The sequence below is a fragment of the Zosterops lateralis genome (assembly GCF_965231275.1).
Source record: "Zosterops lateralis genome assembly, chromosome: 3".
NCBI classification, from domain to species: Eukaryota; Metazoa; Chordata; class Aves; order Passeriformes; family Zosteropidae; genus Zosterops; species Zosterops lateralis.
In genome coordinates, this window is record NC_139764.1 from 29,633,075 (window position 1) to 29,649,280 (window position 16,206).

Here is a 16,206-nt window from a genome sequence, read left to right on the forward strand (position 1 = left end):
TTTTTCTGCTTGCCAAGATACATTGATTAGCACATCTTGTTAGAATTACCTTGATACAAACATTACAGAATTTCCTGTTCATAGCATATAAACTTCTACAAGAGAACAGAAAAAAATTCATGTAAATTCAATCAATGACCTGGAGAATGGGGAAAAAGAGTATTCATTTTTTTGCACCAGTATTTGTATATTGCACCAGCTATATATTTGTATTTTGCACCAGCCTAATTTGTATAAATTCAGAAAAAAAGTTTGCATTTTACTGTTAGTCAATATACAAGTTCTTTGTATGATTGGGGGGGGGGGGGAGGGGAATGACACCCAAATTGCCTAATTTCACTGATTCAGTGCATCTTCTGCCAGTCAACAAGAGCTTTCAGCTTAGACAAAGACTAAAAATAAAGCATACCAAATAAAAGCCATGGACATATAATTGTCATTTCCCAAAAGCTTCTTTCAGTCCCAGCTTCTCAGAAAACTACCCAAGCATTAAAGCTGCTGCTTCTCAGGAAAACTAATTATATCTTTAAAAAAAAAAAAAAAAAAAAAAAAATAAATAAATAAAAGCAGGGGGGATGGAAGGGATGCAACCCACATGTCTAACTGAACTAACTGAATATATAAAGGATAATTGTGTCATTAAAACTGACAACATTTGAGATGGCAAAAGAACCACATGGCAAGAATGGATGTGTTGGACACCATCAGGCTCCCATCAGATTATTCATATAAAAATGCAGCCATCACTAAAAGAATGTAATCCTTGTGTGCTTCCACTGATATGGCTCAGATGTGCATGCTGGTATTTCTGAGCTCTTGCAGAGCTGAAAGTGTCAGCATTTCATTGTTTACTGTCTGGACTGAATGGACTCTTCGAGCTCCTTAATGATACACAGCCAGGCAATGCATCATGCAGCCAGGCATGCTGATTGCCATCCAAGTATAAGCTTCCACATAGTTCTGAACCAGAGTCCTCCTCGTATCATCCAAAGAGCTGCTCACAAAGACTCCATTTAATCAGTGCAGCTCCACCTTCGTGGCACAGCAAGACAATCATCCTTTTAAGAAGAACTAAGTCCTGGAATCAAGGAAAGCCAGTGGGTGCTGTGAGGAAGGCAATGGCAGTGCATAGTTATGCTTCTGGCCATAATTTATCATGAAAAAGAGTTGCTATCTCTATCAGCACAGTTGCACAGCCCCAAAGAAATCATGAGTGCATATTTTCTGAATAACTTCAGTCGTTCCCTTGTCTAACCTTGCCAACAAAAAGCTTGCTAAAACAATGTCAGCAGCTGAGCTAATGAAACTCAGCTTTGATTTGTTGCATACCCCCACAATACTGCTGACACCAGCTTACTACCACCCTCTTACACCTTGGGTTTACTCTGCACCCTTTACTGACAGTATTCTCAGGTTTTCCGATGTTTACTTATCCTTCAAAAATAGTCATGTCCCTGAAAAACTGACAGTGAATGATACCTTATAGGCATCCCTCCCTTACTGCTGTCACCTATTCATCGTGGTAGGCTCACTTATTTCTCTTTTCCGTCTGACACCCTACAGTTCCAAGTTTCCAGTGACATCTTTGGCTCCTACAAAACCTTTACTTTTCCATTGCTTTGAGGCAAGCAAGGAACAGCTATACTTTAACTGGTTTAAAACCTTTCACACAACGAGAGGGCAGATGGCTTTTGCACTTTTGGGACAAAATGAAAGAACAATGGCTGAACAATCATGAGTTTACCTTGCAGGGGCATTGGTCAAGCCTTCAGAAAATTTCCACCAGACTTCATGAAATTCATAAAAATGGTAGTGTCTATGAGAAGTTTTCCTTTCTTTCCAGATTGGCTGAAATTTGCTGACAGTTTGAAAAGTTACAGGGAGGAGCGGTGGCAGGGGGGACCAACAGATGGACAGCCATGGCAACTGTAGAAGCCTCATTTCTTCAGAAAACCACACTAAAAATAGAAGAAAAATACAGTGGCTGACAGATTTAATTAACATAAACATACAAGGTTTTTATTCCATTAGCACTCTTCCAGCTCTAGCTATTGCATGAGAGGTTTAGTTGCCATTTCTGATAGAAAATAACTCAGCTGTGCAATATTCTGTCTGCAGAGTCCCTCAGACTCTGAATTCCTAGGCAAAAGACACCCTTTCCTATGCTTCTTCACATTAGTCAAGAGTTGCTTCTAACAGACACGGAGTAATCTCTTAAACTTGTCTTGTCGATTTTTTCCTTCCCTCTGTTTATTGGAATTTAACTTGGAAGTGGTGCAGACTGAATAAGGATATTAAGACTCACATTTGAAACAATGTGTTATGTACTAAGGGTGTAAATCAAAGTCATGATGTCAGTGGAAAGACTCTCATTAAATTCAATCAGTTTGGAGTGTCAGTTAAAAGAGAGTAGAAACTCTTGTTGAGAAAGTATCAGAGCATCTCATGGGACTGAGGTCCTCCAGGCAGCTGAGTTGGGCCACCCTTTGTGTGCTGGGGCCAGGCAAAGTAAATCCAAGCAGCACAATGCAGTGACTTGCAGAAATGCTAACCTGAACAAGCCCTCCAGCAATACAGCTGTTAGGGCTGTTTCTGGCATTAGTGCAGATTGTGATACCTCTTCTTTCAAGGGATATAGTCTAAAAAGGTTGTATGCCCTCATAAAACCTAAAAATTAATAAAAATACTCCTTTGCTCAATCTCTAATTTTGGGATTAAAGTTCCTGAGTTATCCTTTCAGCCTAGCCTGTAGCTAGAATGTTTTTTTCTGAATGTTGCCTTCGATTTTTAACACCTTGACCACAGATCAGAGACATTTTTCTTCAGTAATTCAACACAGTCATTAGGACACTCCTAGATGACACATTAGAGTCATCTAGGGACCTAGAGGGCCTTGTCCAAATGAAGTAGAATTTACCTTAAGGCAAAAGCCACTATGAGTTCAATCTAAAATTCACCTTGGAATATCTTTGATAAGTGGTGAACAGATCTTCTTTTGGTAGGAGTAGGAAATTAATTCCATCTAAATATCAGATGTGCTCATTCTGATATGTCAGACACAAACACAGAATGAGCAGATTTTGGTTGAACCATTACAAAACTTTTCAGCTCTGTCATGGCAGCAGGGCAACTAAGAGACCATCCAGATAATTGCAGCAATATGCAAGGATAGCAGAAACTAAAATCACTATTATTCATTTTAAAGTGCCTAATCTTCTGCCTAAGGAAATTAATGTCATATAAAAAAGATTATCTGAGATAAGATAGAGCTGGGAGAGTTCAGATCTTTTTTGATCTGCTGCTCTGTTCCAGGCACGCTTTTTTTTTTTCCTTTTTTTTTTTTTTTCTTTTTTTTTTTTTTTTTTTTCTTTTCTCTCAACTCATGCAGTACAATCATGCTGAGGAGTTCTTAAACATTTTGTGACCCTAAAATTTGCCCCTTGTTTGGTTTTGCAGATGCAATCACTTTACAGGGTCCCTAGCCTTCCCCAGGGGTATGGACAGACCCCACAGCCCCACAGAGACTGTGAGATTCACCCTTGCAGCCTTACTGGTTTGTGTTAGCACCGTGACAAATGACTCAGAAGGAAGCAGTCACCTGCTTATTCCATACACCAGCATTTACATTCATTTCCAACGTGCCAGCTCGCAGCCCTCAAAGCAACTTTCTTCAAAGCTATCTCTTTGCTGCTTCTCCTGCAAAACATTGTCTATGGGAAAGGAAAAGACAGATGCCAAGGTCAGCCTGTGACTGACAGTCAACAGCTTTTACTTCTCCTCCCTTGCTCACTCTTGCTCTGTTACTGACAGTTCAGCCTTTCCACAGCCATAAGTTTCCTTGACTACTATCCCAGTCATGTATTTCCATTGTGAAAATTTGAAGGCAGGCCTGTCTTGTTATTTGCAGATCTTCAGTGCACACAGACACTGCAACGACATGAACACAGGTCAGCAGCCAAGTTAGTGACATGGGACTTTTGCAAAAGAAGTTCATATGACATATGTGAAAATTCAAGTCCTTGCAGAGATTTCTGCAATGATTAACAAATTCCATCTTGGCAAAGCCAGCTTCTGATGTATTTCAATGACATGGAAGCTTCAGAGAGGATTTTTGGTTTTCCTTTATCTTTCAATATTTGTCACACCAATCTGATATAAAATCTTGCACTTCATTTCTACAAACTGCATGACGCAGGCAGGAAGAAAACACAAACATCTGAACTACTTGTGAGATCTGCCTGGGAGATTAGATGAAGAAAAATCAAGAGCTAAACCTAGCTATGGAAAAGGAAACAGACTATAACTGTTGGCAGGTGCATCAGAGCCTCTTGGGCGTTGCAAGGATTTGGTCTTTCCAAAAGGAGGTGTGCAAACAATTAGAAGAATAGCTATAAAATTATTTATTTTCAGGGAAATGGATGAATCCTCAATTTTACAGGTTGCAGAGACCTGAGGAGAAGACATCTGTATGTTTTCCTAGCTTGTGTTTGGGTAGTTACTCATCAGAAAAAGTTAGAGGGTTTTGACACTGTGACTACACCATAAAAACTAATTTTTGTCTTACATCCCTCACAAATAAGTATCTTCTACTTTCCCCTTTCATTCTCTGGGTTGTAATCAAGGATGGTAACTATTCAGGAAGAGCATGAAAATGGCAGTCAAATTTGTTGTAGCAGCAGCTGAAAATTTTCTGGTTGTTCAGAAGAACCGAAATCTACTTGGAAGGCACTCAGATGCTGGAAAGGAAAATAAGAAGTGTCAGTGGGCATGAGGGGAGCCTGGTGCCCTCAGAGATGTGCCATCCCAAAAGCTTCCTGACAAAGCTCTGTAACTCTTCAGCAGCCAGAAAATGCTAAGGCTGACTGAAAAGCTGAAGCAGAAGATAGCATGGGAGGAGGGAGACCTTGGCACTGTATGGAAGTGGACAGTGGATGGACATTTCACCAGAAACCTCAGCACATTTCTCCCTCATGAGTGCACAGACCAGCTCTACAGGAAATGCTGTAAGATGAGGCAGCCTCTAACTTTAAATGACTTTTACATCAAAATCACAGGTGACATTGAAGCACTACAAAGCCTCTTTGAAAGCCCTCGCTGAAGCAGAAATTTTCACCTCACAAGAAAGCCAAGAGCAGGAGTTTCTGAAAAAAAAAGGCCAAAAGCAGTTTCCCTGTAAACAACACTAATATCAGAAAGTCTCCTGGAAGCCAGTGGGCCAAGGACCTGGTCACTGGGCTGTACAGGTCCAAGGGATGCTGCTCAGGATATGAATCATAGAAGCAGGACGGTCACATCCTGTTCTGAATGTGCTGTTTATTTTTCCTCCTCCTTCAGTCCTGGACATCTCTGCAGTGCCTGCCACCAATGCTGCCAGCTGCAGAGGTTATAAGGTGGATGACTGTCAACAGAAACTGAACTATAATCACAGCAGCTCCTGAAGCAGCCATCAATTGGCAGCCAAGTTCAGAGAGGAGCCAGAAATCTATAGGTCAAAAACTTTTACTAAAACTGACTGGTTTTTTTCTGTCAAGGGGAGTACAAAGCATGGAAAAGTACTATTATGATTTGGTTATCTTTCCATAACCACTTGCCTTACATAGAAGTAAATCATTGGCCAAAACCAGCAGCTGAGGAAAAGCAGACTCCCTACCTGGCACACATGAGCCTTGAGGCAGTTTTGGTATGTAAAATCAGTTAATAGAGAAGACCAGCTCTGCTTCCATATCAGTCTTCAAGACTATGTGATAGACTTTGAAGCAACAAACATTCCTTTTACACTGAGGAACTTTGTCCCTGATTTTCTGGTCAAAGACAAGAGAACAGTGATAAGCATAGTATTTAAACTGCATGAAACACAGGTAGAACTGTGGCCCCCCTAGTGCTGCTCATCTCATGCCCCTCAGTGAAAGACTAAGCAAGGAAGCCCAGACTAATTTAAGCACAGTAGGAACTTTACCATTGCCTTCCATGGGAGGAGAGTCTCATTGCACAGTTATACTGACACCTATCACTGCATTTTCATAGAATGCCAGCAGACCTAACATGGGTGATACTATTTTTCCAATGAGTGCCCTTATTAACAGTGAGACTATGGCTTGTCCAGACAAAACACAACTGTGCAGTGGTCACCTTGAAAGGAATTATACTGAAGATCCCAGTCCTCTCTTAGCTGGAGGTTGCAATTAAAAGTGTATTACTTTAAAAAACTCCCAAAGTCATGCCCTCATTGCTGCACGATGCTGGGAAGGCAGATATTTAAGGGACTCCTTCATTTGTCAAGCTCATCACAAGAAATGTTATTAATGCTTAAAAAGGTTTCCTTTGTGAAATTAGCCATTTAGAGCAGAAAGGTAATGGAACTTACACAAGCAAGCATGCTCCATCAGTAGCAAATCTTAGGTTAACTGGCACACACAGCAGAGTGCCCAATAAGACCAGAGCTTCTGTAAGAAAATAATTGTACAAGATATCCCCTCTGAAACACATTAATATTCAGTCTTCCTACCATGAGTGTAACATTCCCTGACCTCAGTAGCCTTGAGCCCAGAGGATGCACATCTTTTGAAGCCCTTTTGCTCCCCTTGCCTATTGGAACAAGATCAGCCTAGGTGTTCAGAGACTTCCAGTGACAGCTGTGGCTTCCCATGAGATCTGGGTAGCCAGGAGGAAAAGAGGTGGCATAACAAAATACTACATTTGTATCAAGCCAGAATCACCTCACTCCCACCAGAGACTTCATAGGCATTTTATAGAGGGTGTCTTGTCTTTTTGTCACTCCTGCTGTTTCATATGCTGGAGCTACCTTCTGGAGGTATGGCAGATATACCAGTCCTCTGGGAACACTCTGCCCTTAACAGGGTGAGACTATAACACAAGCTGGAAGAATAATGAGATGAAGAAAAGAGTTGTTTTTCCTACATGCTCCAGAGAATGCTTTTGAGCACAAGCTGGGGTTGAGCATCAGCTTCTAAAATCATAGGGCTGCCTATGTCAGGAACAGCACCTTCACCCACACTGTCAGCTTTCTCAGGCCAGTTATGGTTTCTAACATTGTGAGCAGAGCAGCAAAAGTTTCCTAGTCCTGTCAGCATCCCAACAAAAAAGCCACAGTGACTTTTGTCAGGTCATCTTCAAGTCACTGGAAGTATTGGCCCAGGATGGAGAGAGACATTTCCATTCCCCAGACACTGAGCATTGGTCCAGCCATTTGCAAGTTCAGGCTTATGACCCTATTTGGGCTTCAGGAATTATGAGAGTATTTACAACTAAAGGTCAATCACATCCAATATCTATGCTAGTGCTACAGACCCAGGTTATTCACACTCACTTCTGCTTCCCATCCCACTGTTCCTTCATCTTAGTCTTCTTGCTGGCTTTTAAGCAAGGAAGAAGAAATAGGCATAGTAATATTGCATTTCTAGTATCTAGTTCTCAAAATTTTAGTTACTACAAAAAAAATTCCCCAGTTAGTCTAAATTTACATCAGTATTGCCTTTATTTGAGCAAGTGCTTTACCTAAGAAAAGACAGTGAATATGAGAAAATTTGGCTCCCTTGGTACTGTTAATATAGTTGAAAAACTTGGCAGGTGAAAAAATACTACCTCTGTCAGTGGCTTCATAGATAAAGTAACCTCTCCCAGATTACAAGAAGTATACATGTTATTAGCAAAAAATAAATAAATTTTCCCTCTCAAGGAGCTACAGAACTCCTCTCTGAAGCAACTTGTCTGGGGCCATATGACAGCAATCTACTCATGTACTAGCAATATGCTCCAGTGGGAAGCAGGTAAAACAAACATTAGACAAAGGATCAACATCTCCCTGCAGGAACTTACAGATCCAACCAGAAATTCTTTATGTACTCAGCTTGTGAGGAAAAATTTTTTTCTTTAAAAACATGTCCTGAGAACAGCTTCATGCTAAATAATCCCAAAGCCTGCAGAGCTACCCTTCACCCCCTGCCCTAGCAAAATCTCATTATCCAATCTATACCATGTATATTGGTGGTATAGAGAAATGAGGAAATCTGGAAGGAAAAAAAAAAAAAAAAAAAAAAAAAAAAAAAAACACAAAAAAAAAAACAGAGAAGAATATTTATGCCAGAGAAGAATATTTATGCTAGCTGGATCTGTTATTCCCTAGGATTAAGGAAGTCACAGCACTGCAGGAAAAGCATTGACAAAAAGTCCCCAAATCCTTCTGTCTTTTGCTGTGTGCTTCAAAACATTGTCATTGACTTCACAAAAACAGCTCCAAAATGTTTAAATAAAATCATCTCTAAAACTATAAACCCACTTTTCTATGTCAGCTAAGTATCGGTGTGCTATGCCAGTTAGTTCCTTTTGCACAAGGAAGACAGGCAAGTTTGATTTGCACCTGTTTCATGCATGCCTGAAACCACTAGGATTCTTCCCTATGACCCTGCTAAAAGGGATTTGACTGTTCTCCTTGGAGGGGAAGCAATAAGAAAGCCTTGGTACAGCACAGGACTTTGTGTTTATGAAGCCATTTGTCTATGAAATTCAGACAGACATATTGTGATCGTGCTGATACTACAGCTAAGAGTCATCATTCCTCACTTTCTTCTGTAATTTGAAATAATTCACAGGAATTTAAACATAAACATAAACTAGACAGTTTCCACCCTGGTTATAATTTTAAATAATTTCAAGTATGTAAATAACTAGCTTAGAGCCAGAAAAAGGGCAGAATGCTTGTCCTGGGTTGCAGTGTAGGATGTACACAAAGTATTTATTCTATCACCATCTTCATGAACTGTTGAAACCAGGTGGGCTAGTGTTTTCCCAAGCCCCCTGCCTTTTCTGCTAATGGCCCATTAACGCCTTTGGGGTGTTTTCTGCTAATGACTTTTGGGGTGTCTCCTGCTAATGGCCCATGAGTCACAGGTAACTCCCTCCAGGGGTTATCTCTGTTAATGGGCCATCAAGGACACATTTCACACTTCTCATGCTATTGTGAGGTGCTCTGCCCAGGGGGAGGAGCCAAGCATTCCCACCTGGATATAAGCTGGGATTTGGGACAGTGCAAGGGGCACTTATCCACTGGATTCCCAGAGGAGCAGAGCTACCAGACCTTTCTACAGGATCACTGCTTCAGGAAGAGCACTTCACCTGGACTGCTTCCACCATCCTGCTCAGGTTGTATTCTGACTCTGTCAGTGATCCTTTGTGTTATTGTATTTATTTCATTTTACTTTTACCTTTTTACCTTTCTTCTTATTAAATTATATCTCTGACTTGGAGCCTCACATTCATTTTGCTTTCAAACCACAACAATGCTACAGTGAAAGAAACGCTCATGCTACTCAAATAGGCAAGGACCATCTTCACCATTAGCCATGGTGAGTGACACAAATTTGGTGCCTCATCTACTAAAAACATAGATTTAAAGTAACTTTAGGAAGAGTGCTTGGAGCTCAACATGTGCCCTAGCATAAGGTTCAGACACAATTTTAATGTCCTTTTGGATTTTAAAACTCACTCATAACAGGGTAAAACAGAAGGAGAGCTGTAGCCTCTTTGGGATGATGTAGGACAAGCCAGCCTGGAATTACCCTGGAAAGTGACTGCTGCACTCAGAGCCAAGGCAGGCAAGAGCTTGATGGTACTAGCAAGTCCAAAAAAGAAAATATAGAAGATATAAATCAAAGATCAGTGACAGCTTTGGAAATCAGCTAGTACATTACATCCTGCCAGCCCCAAAACCTGCATCTCTTCAAACTCTGAGGAACTGTCAAAATCATTACTGAATAACTAAGGGGAACAAAATATTGACTTGTAGTCCCTTGTGCTCATAAATCGCAGGTTTCATTTTTCAAGCTGCAAGTTTCCTCACCTATGCAAATGCAGTACCTCAGGAAGTCTTTCCCCACAGTTTGTTCCTATCCGTGTCAAAACAAATTATCCCAGTTATATAAGCTTTCTTTGGCAAAGCCCAATTATTTTTCTTTGCTATTGCGTCCACCCTCCAAAAAATAATCAACCAAAACAATTGTCTTCCCGTTCATTTTGATTCATTCTGATCTTCATACTCATTTCTGACACAAACACTCACAATGAACAGATGACAGCAAAGTACTTAAAATCCAGAGTCACATAAACACTGGCAAATCTCGGGCCCAAAGGCCAAAACATTGCTCCAACGAAAATCTCCTGGGATTTTATTGCTGGTTTGAAGCACATTCTGCAGCATGAAGGTGACAACATTGGTAGTGGAGACTTAGACAGAATTTATCTTTGAGGAATCACAGATGTAATCTTAGCAATGCAAACAGGTCTTCTTGTACTTATGGTAAATTTAATCTGTGATACTGATTTCATTTCCCTTGGAGATCCAGATAACCATCTGGTATAAATCAGATTGATTCCTTTGACTTCACCAGGATTATAATGCTCCAAGCCAGTTACAGATCTCACCCAGGAGCTAAGGAATATTTGCTCATTTCCACTTAAAGCTGGCAAATACTGATAGCTTTAAGTTTCCAACCAAAGGCAAAGGTGAGCTAAACAATTTTTTTTTTCTAAACAATGCAAAAAGGAAAACCAGATATTATTTTAGGTTAGTCTGAAATATTTAATTGAAATTAAATGAATAGGCTTAGACTTACAAATAAAAACAAAAGTTAAAAAGTTTTCTTCAAAAAAACACCCCAGCAAATGGATGCAGGGCAGGGAGCACAAATCTCTATGTTTCACAGTAGAGGGTCAAAATAGAAAGGTAATTTTCTGTCAAAAACACCAACAGGGCAAGTTCTACTCTATATGATGTGTAATTCTTAAAAATCTCACTTTTTTCAGGCTCCATATGGTCATATGGGTGTCATCAGGGGGGCAGAAATCTGTTGAAGGGTAGGATGCCCTTGTACATCATGGTTAATACAGTTTGTCAAAAATAAAAAAGGCAACAACTTCAGTTGTTTAAAATGAGGCAAAATTTGGATAAGACAATTTCTTACCTTGCAGAGACTGCTATGGATTTTACTGAAGTGTTGTGAGCTCTTGCCTCCAGGGAAAACACATCTAGTGCCCAAATGACTTGTGGCTACTTCTTGGCATTGCTTGACAAAAGTTTCACTCCTACCAAAATACCATTTCTTTCAGTACATGCTACATAGTCTGATGGCAACTGGGAGGAGGATACTCATATGAGGGACTGTGCAGTCCCTAGATGTGTGTGGCCCTTAGAGCCATCTGAATTCAGCAGACAAAAAAAACCCCAACTGCAGAAATAGCAGCTTGGCAGTGCCTATTTCTTTTTAAAAGCAGAGTTTATTACCTCCTCACAGCTGGTGCCTGGGTGGCATCAGCCATCTGGAATTTGAGTTTCTCTCTAGGAACTTTGTTTTACTAGTTACATTTTCATTTGCTCTTCAGAGTTAGAAAGCATGTGAAAATTAAGAGCAAGTATGCTCCAGGATACTCTGAACTGTACTTTCCAGTTGACTGCTGGACTCTAATCTCTAATTTTGTTGCCAGGCATTTATTTTCATAATGGATTGATCTGGTGTTACCTTTCCAGAGCTGTTTTCTGACAAGGAATTTTAATTTGAGGTAACTTGTGCAGTCCCAGCAGGACTGATTCTGAGAAGTGCTCATTATGGGTGTGGTCAGCTCCCCTGGAAGAACAAAACTATCATATTTAATATGTGAGGCAGGAAAGGAGAACAGCACCTGCCATTTGGCCCTAGGAGACTGTGATTTTCAGTAGAAAACAAGTAAAACTTTGACATAAAAGTAACATCTATTAATTCATTAAATACAATTCACATTAAAATAAATAGGAATCAGCTGATTCAAGGCTGGCAGGTTTGTGTCAGCTGGACAATTAGGAGAGGCCCTAAATGAGCCCTTCTTTTTTTGCTTCTTGGGCTGGATTTTGTTGTTTTCTTTTTTCTTACCTACAAACTTCAGATAATGGCTCAGCTGTGCCCAATCCATTTTTTAAAATTATCTTCTAATGTAAAGAGGTATTTCAAATCTTAAATGTATGGACTGGAAAGGAAAGGAAATCTGAGAGAGCAGTAGAGCAAAAAACCAAAGGGGTTGTCAACTAACAAACCTTCCAGATAGATAAACACGACTCAAAAGCAATATAAACTCAATGTCTGTCTTGGTCTCGTAAGATATGCCTGGATTGGGAGCATTGGTTTTACTACCCAGCTTTCAGGCACAGGTGACTATTCCAGCAGTATGCAAAGGTTACCCAGCAAACATGTGCTTACCTGGGGAATAACATCCCCCAACACGCCCGATCTCTGCATGCATCATACATTGAAGAGCTGCAGAGTCAGTCCTTTTCCAAAAGGCTGAAGCAATGAAACTCCCTGTCTAGCTCTCCTACCTTCAAACCTCATGTCTGTAGTGTTTCTGGTCTTTTTTTACCATAGTCCTACACTTTACTTCTTCTGTGAAGACTGCCTTGTAAGTGTTCTTACCACTCATTTATGCAAAACGAGACAAATGTAATTTCCTTGCAGTTGCATAATCTCATCTGTATTCATAGCTATATGAATATTGATGCAAGTTTTTCCCTATCCCTCTCCTTTACTCAATACAAGGATCCTGTAAGGAAGAGTCCCAAGGAAAATCTGAAAATTTGTTGTAGTGACTCACATTTATTATGCCCCAGCCAGACTTTTCTTATATAAGGCTGAGTCACTCATTCGCTGAACCTTTGCAAAGAAAGAAAAAAATAAGGGCACTTTTTTTCAATATTCAAGTCTCAGTTTTTTTATGTTACAGCAACATGGTTTATGACTTCACTAGAATTTTTATTTAATTTCCTGTGACTTTCCTGGTTTTCGTTTTCTTATTTCTTTCACGCAGCAGCATCCTTATGCCACTTGAACTAACTTGAGTCTTGGGTTGCCAGACAATACATTTCCAGGTGAAACTGATTTTCCTGAAACCTCTTCTTCCATTTTACATGCTCTGGGTGTTTCATATTTGTTTTTCAAAGCCCCAAAAATACACATGTGACCAAGGTGTATTTGTCTCCCTGTGCCTACAAATACAGCAGTTGACAGGTCATTCCTAGTTTATACCCTGGAATTGCATTGCCTTATATACAGCCCTCACCCCACTGGCTGCCCAGTCTGCCTGCTCTGGGGAAACAGAGCAGACCTGTGGGTCTGTTAATTTGTTGTGAACCTGAACAAGCCTGTGGTTCCTGCCAAACTTCTCCCCAGATCTTTCCTGCTGGTCTTTGTGAATCCAACACATTTGAAACAAAATGGGCAACTCTCTTTCTGACCAGACATTAATGTGGTCAATTACTTTAAGTGAAATTAGAGGAAATTGGCATCTGCACACTGTTCTTAATATTTTTTTGCCTTTCAGGTTCAAAGTTCCCATAATTTTCACATTAGAAAGAAAATTGTGGTCCACATCTAGCTTCCTAGGCTTCACTGGCAAATCTTGACTATGATGTTGATGGGAACTGTTTAGATGGCAAAAAACTAAAACAGATTTACCAAATTTTCCCCAGAACAAGTTTTAGGAACTCATGTGGCTTCAACTACCTTTGAAAAGATGATGTAGAATAATAACCTGCTTTCACCTTTTATAGTTACATAGTAAAAACCAATGCAGTGCTTTTGTCCAGTAGGAAAACAAAGTGAACAAAGGTATGGTGGTCAGTGACTTGCAATTAAATCATACATGGTGAAGTGTAGCTTGTATCTTGCAGAGATTTGGTGTCCATGTTTGTGCATCCACTTCCCAGAGACAGGAGTATAACTGCAAGCTTTTACGTGTAGCAGCTGCCAATGAGCTTCAGATTTATTTGGAGGGAGGGTCTCTGAGGTTAGGCAGAGAGTTCAAGCCCCACATTTAGTCTGAACCTTGCCCAGCAGATGGCTCCCACCCCTCTGAGATTTCCAACTATCACATCATATCCATCTTGCTCCAATGAAAGGTGTCCCAAAGTGGCTAATCACTGCCACGTCCTTTCTCCATCAAGAGCCAGTCAGGGATTACATACATCCAGCTCATTTAGACAACTATCAAATATCTCTGCTGATAGATTGCCACAAAATATTTGGCTTCAAATATGGAGATGCTTCAGGCAGAAATACAATGAGGTCTCAATTTCATAGAGACCTTAAACAACCCCAGTCCAGCCAACACCTCTCACTCCTATCCCTCACCTGCCCCTTTGCTGATATTGCCCCAAGTATTCTTGCAGCTTCACAGTCCACAGGGTGAAAGAAGTGACCCAGTGAAAGACAAGCTCACAACAAAAAATAAAGGTAAGTCTCAACATGGTCTATCCCCCATCAGCACATGACCCCACATGTCCAAGGCCACCAGGGAGGAGGAAGTGGAAGGGTAGGACTCTATGGGTAGGCACATTAAGTGGGTAGGATTGGTCTTTGTGGTGACAGCTAATGCCAGGACAAATTGCTGGAGACCTGTGGCCACAGTTAAGGAAGGAAGGCAAAGCCCCCAGCAAGGGATGAGTCAGGGCACCACCAGCCAGGTAACACAACAAGATGAATTCTCAAAGGTCCAAGCATATGTGCTGGTTTTTTCCATTTAAGACTCAATTAACTGTGACTGATTTTCCTACTGTGCACACTGTAAATAACTACTTCTGCTTACATTTTACTTTAGTCTAACTAAAATAACAGTGATTTTTACCAGAGACAGTAGGCATTTTTTGTCCAAAAAGGATAGTAATGTGTAGTGGACCTGAAAACTCTAGATGTGAAAGCTCACCTTCAAAAGTGCCCAAGTCCTGTAGGGTGTTTTCCAGGGTATCCAAAGGGTACAGGAGCATGTGTCAGCTGGGTTGCAGGAGACAGCCTGAGAAATAGCATTGTGGGTCAGAAAAAGACATGTGTGTGGTGCCTGTCAGGATTCTGAGCATCCTAGAGAATTTGGCTTGTTACTGATGTCTCACTCAAAGGCCAACTGCACAGGAGGGATTTCAGCCTCTTAGCATCAACATATCAAGTTGTGCTGCAAGCAGAAAGAATATGCCAAATGTTGATTTTGAAAATGAAATTTGATCTACCCACAGCCGGTTTTGCACTTCCTTTCCTGTTGACACAGAAGAGGGTCAATATTTGCTATTCTCAGGCTCCTATGTGCTTGCTACAAACACAGATTTGCATGAAGCTCAGCACTACCAAGGCTTTTTGATGGTAAGCTAAAAGAGGAAAAATGAACTCAACAGTGTTAAAAATGAGTGGGAAACCTCTCCTCAAACTACTAATTCTTGTGGACAATGTTTCAAGGTACTTGCCTCACTTAAGTACTCTGTAAATATGACTTCCAAGAAAAAATTGCTGTATTTCAGCTCTAGGCTAGCCTCAGCCACAACCATAGCTCAGCTGTTGAAACCAATTTCTGAAAAGATCCCTGTGAATACAATTTTGTCAAGCAGAGTTGGTGCTGCAAGCCAGGATCAGCTGAAGAAATGTGGATTACATCTGGCTCATTGAATCCTGTTATTATCATTATTACTTCACAGCTCATATTTTCTTCCCAGTCCGGGCTCTCCAAGCACAGGAATTCGCTGAGTTCCTGGTAACTTGCCACACACACTAACAAAGCTGGCATTTATCATGGCTTGTCAGAGCAGCATTGCAGCCACTGTGCTCCTGATCCCTGCTCCTGCATGAAAAGCCCTGGGCCCTGCAGGCAGGCATGGTGAATCCACACACTCAGTATTGCGCAGTGCCACACTGCACATTTCCCACTCACCCAGACTGTGCTTTGTATCATTTCTCTTGCTCCCAGCTTTGGTGAGATGTACCTGCTTAAAACAACTCTCCTCACCTCAAAGGCTGATGTTCTGCTCTCCCTCCTTCTGCCCATTGTCCACCAGCACAGCTCTGTTCCCCTTGTTGGGCTTTTCCACACAGTTCTATACCTTGCAGTGGCAAATATCAATGCAGTGACTGGACCCACTGCTGATGGTCAGGGCTGGCACCAAAGACAATTTTAATACTGTAAAAAATTCTGAGAAGCACCAAAAATTCATGTCCTACAGTAGGCATTCCCCATGGCTACCAGCTTTGGTGCAGGCTTGTATGAAAAGGAAATTATGGAGGCCCTGTCAGCTCTGCCTTCTGGCTCAGCTGGCAAACCCTGTGTGATGTTAGTGGATAATGAATAGTCCAGCTTCTTGACACCTTCAGTTCATTTTTCCATTGATTAAACATATGTTTTTTTAAAGTT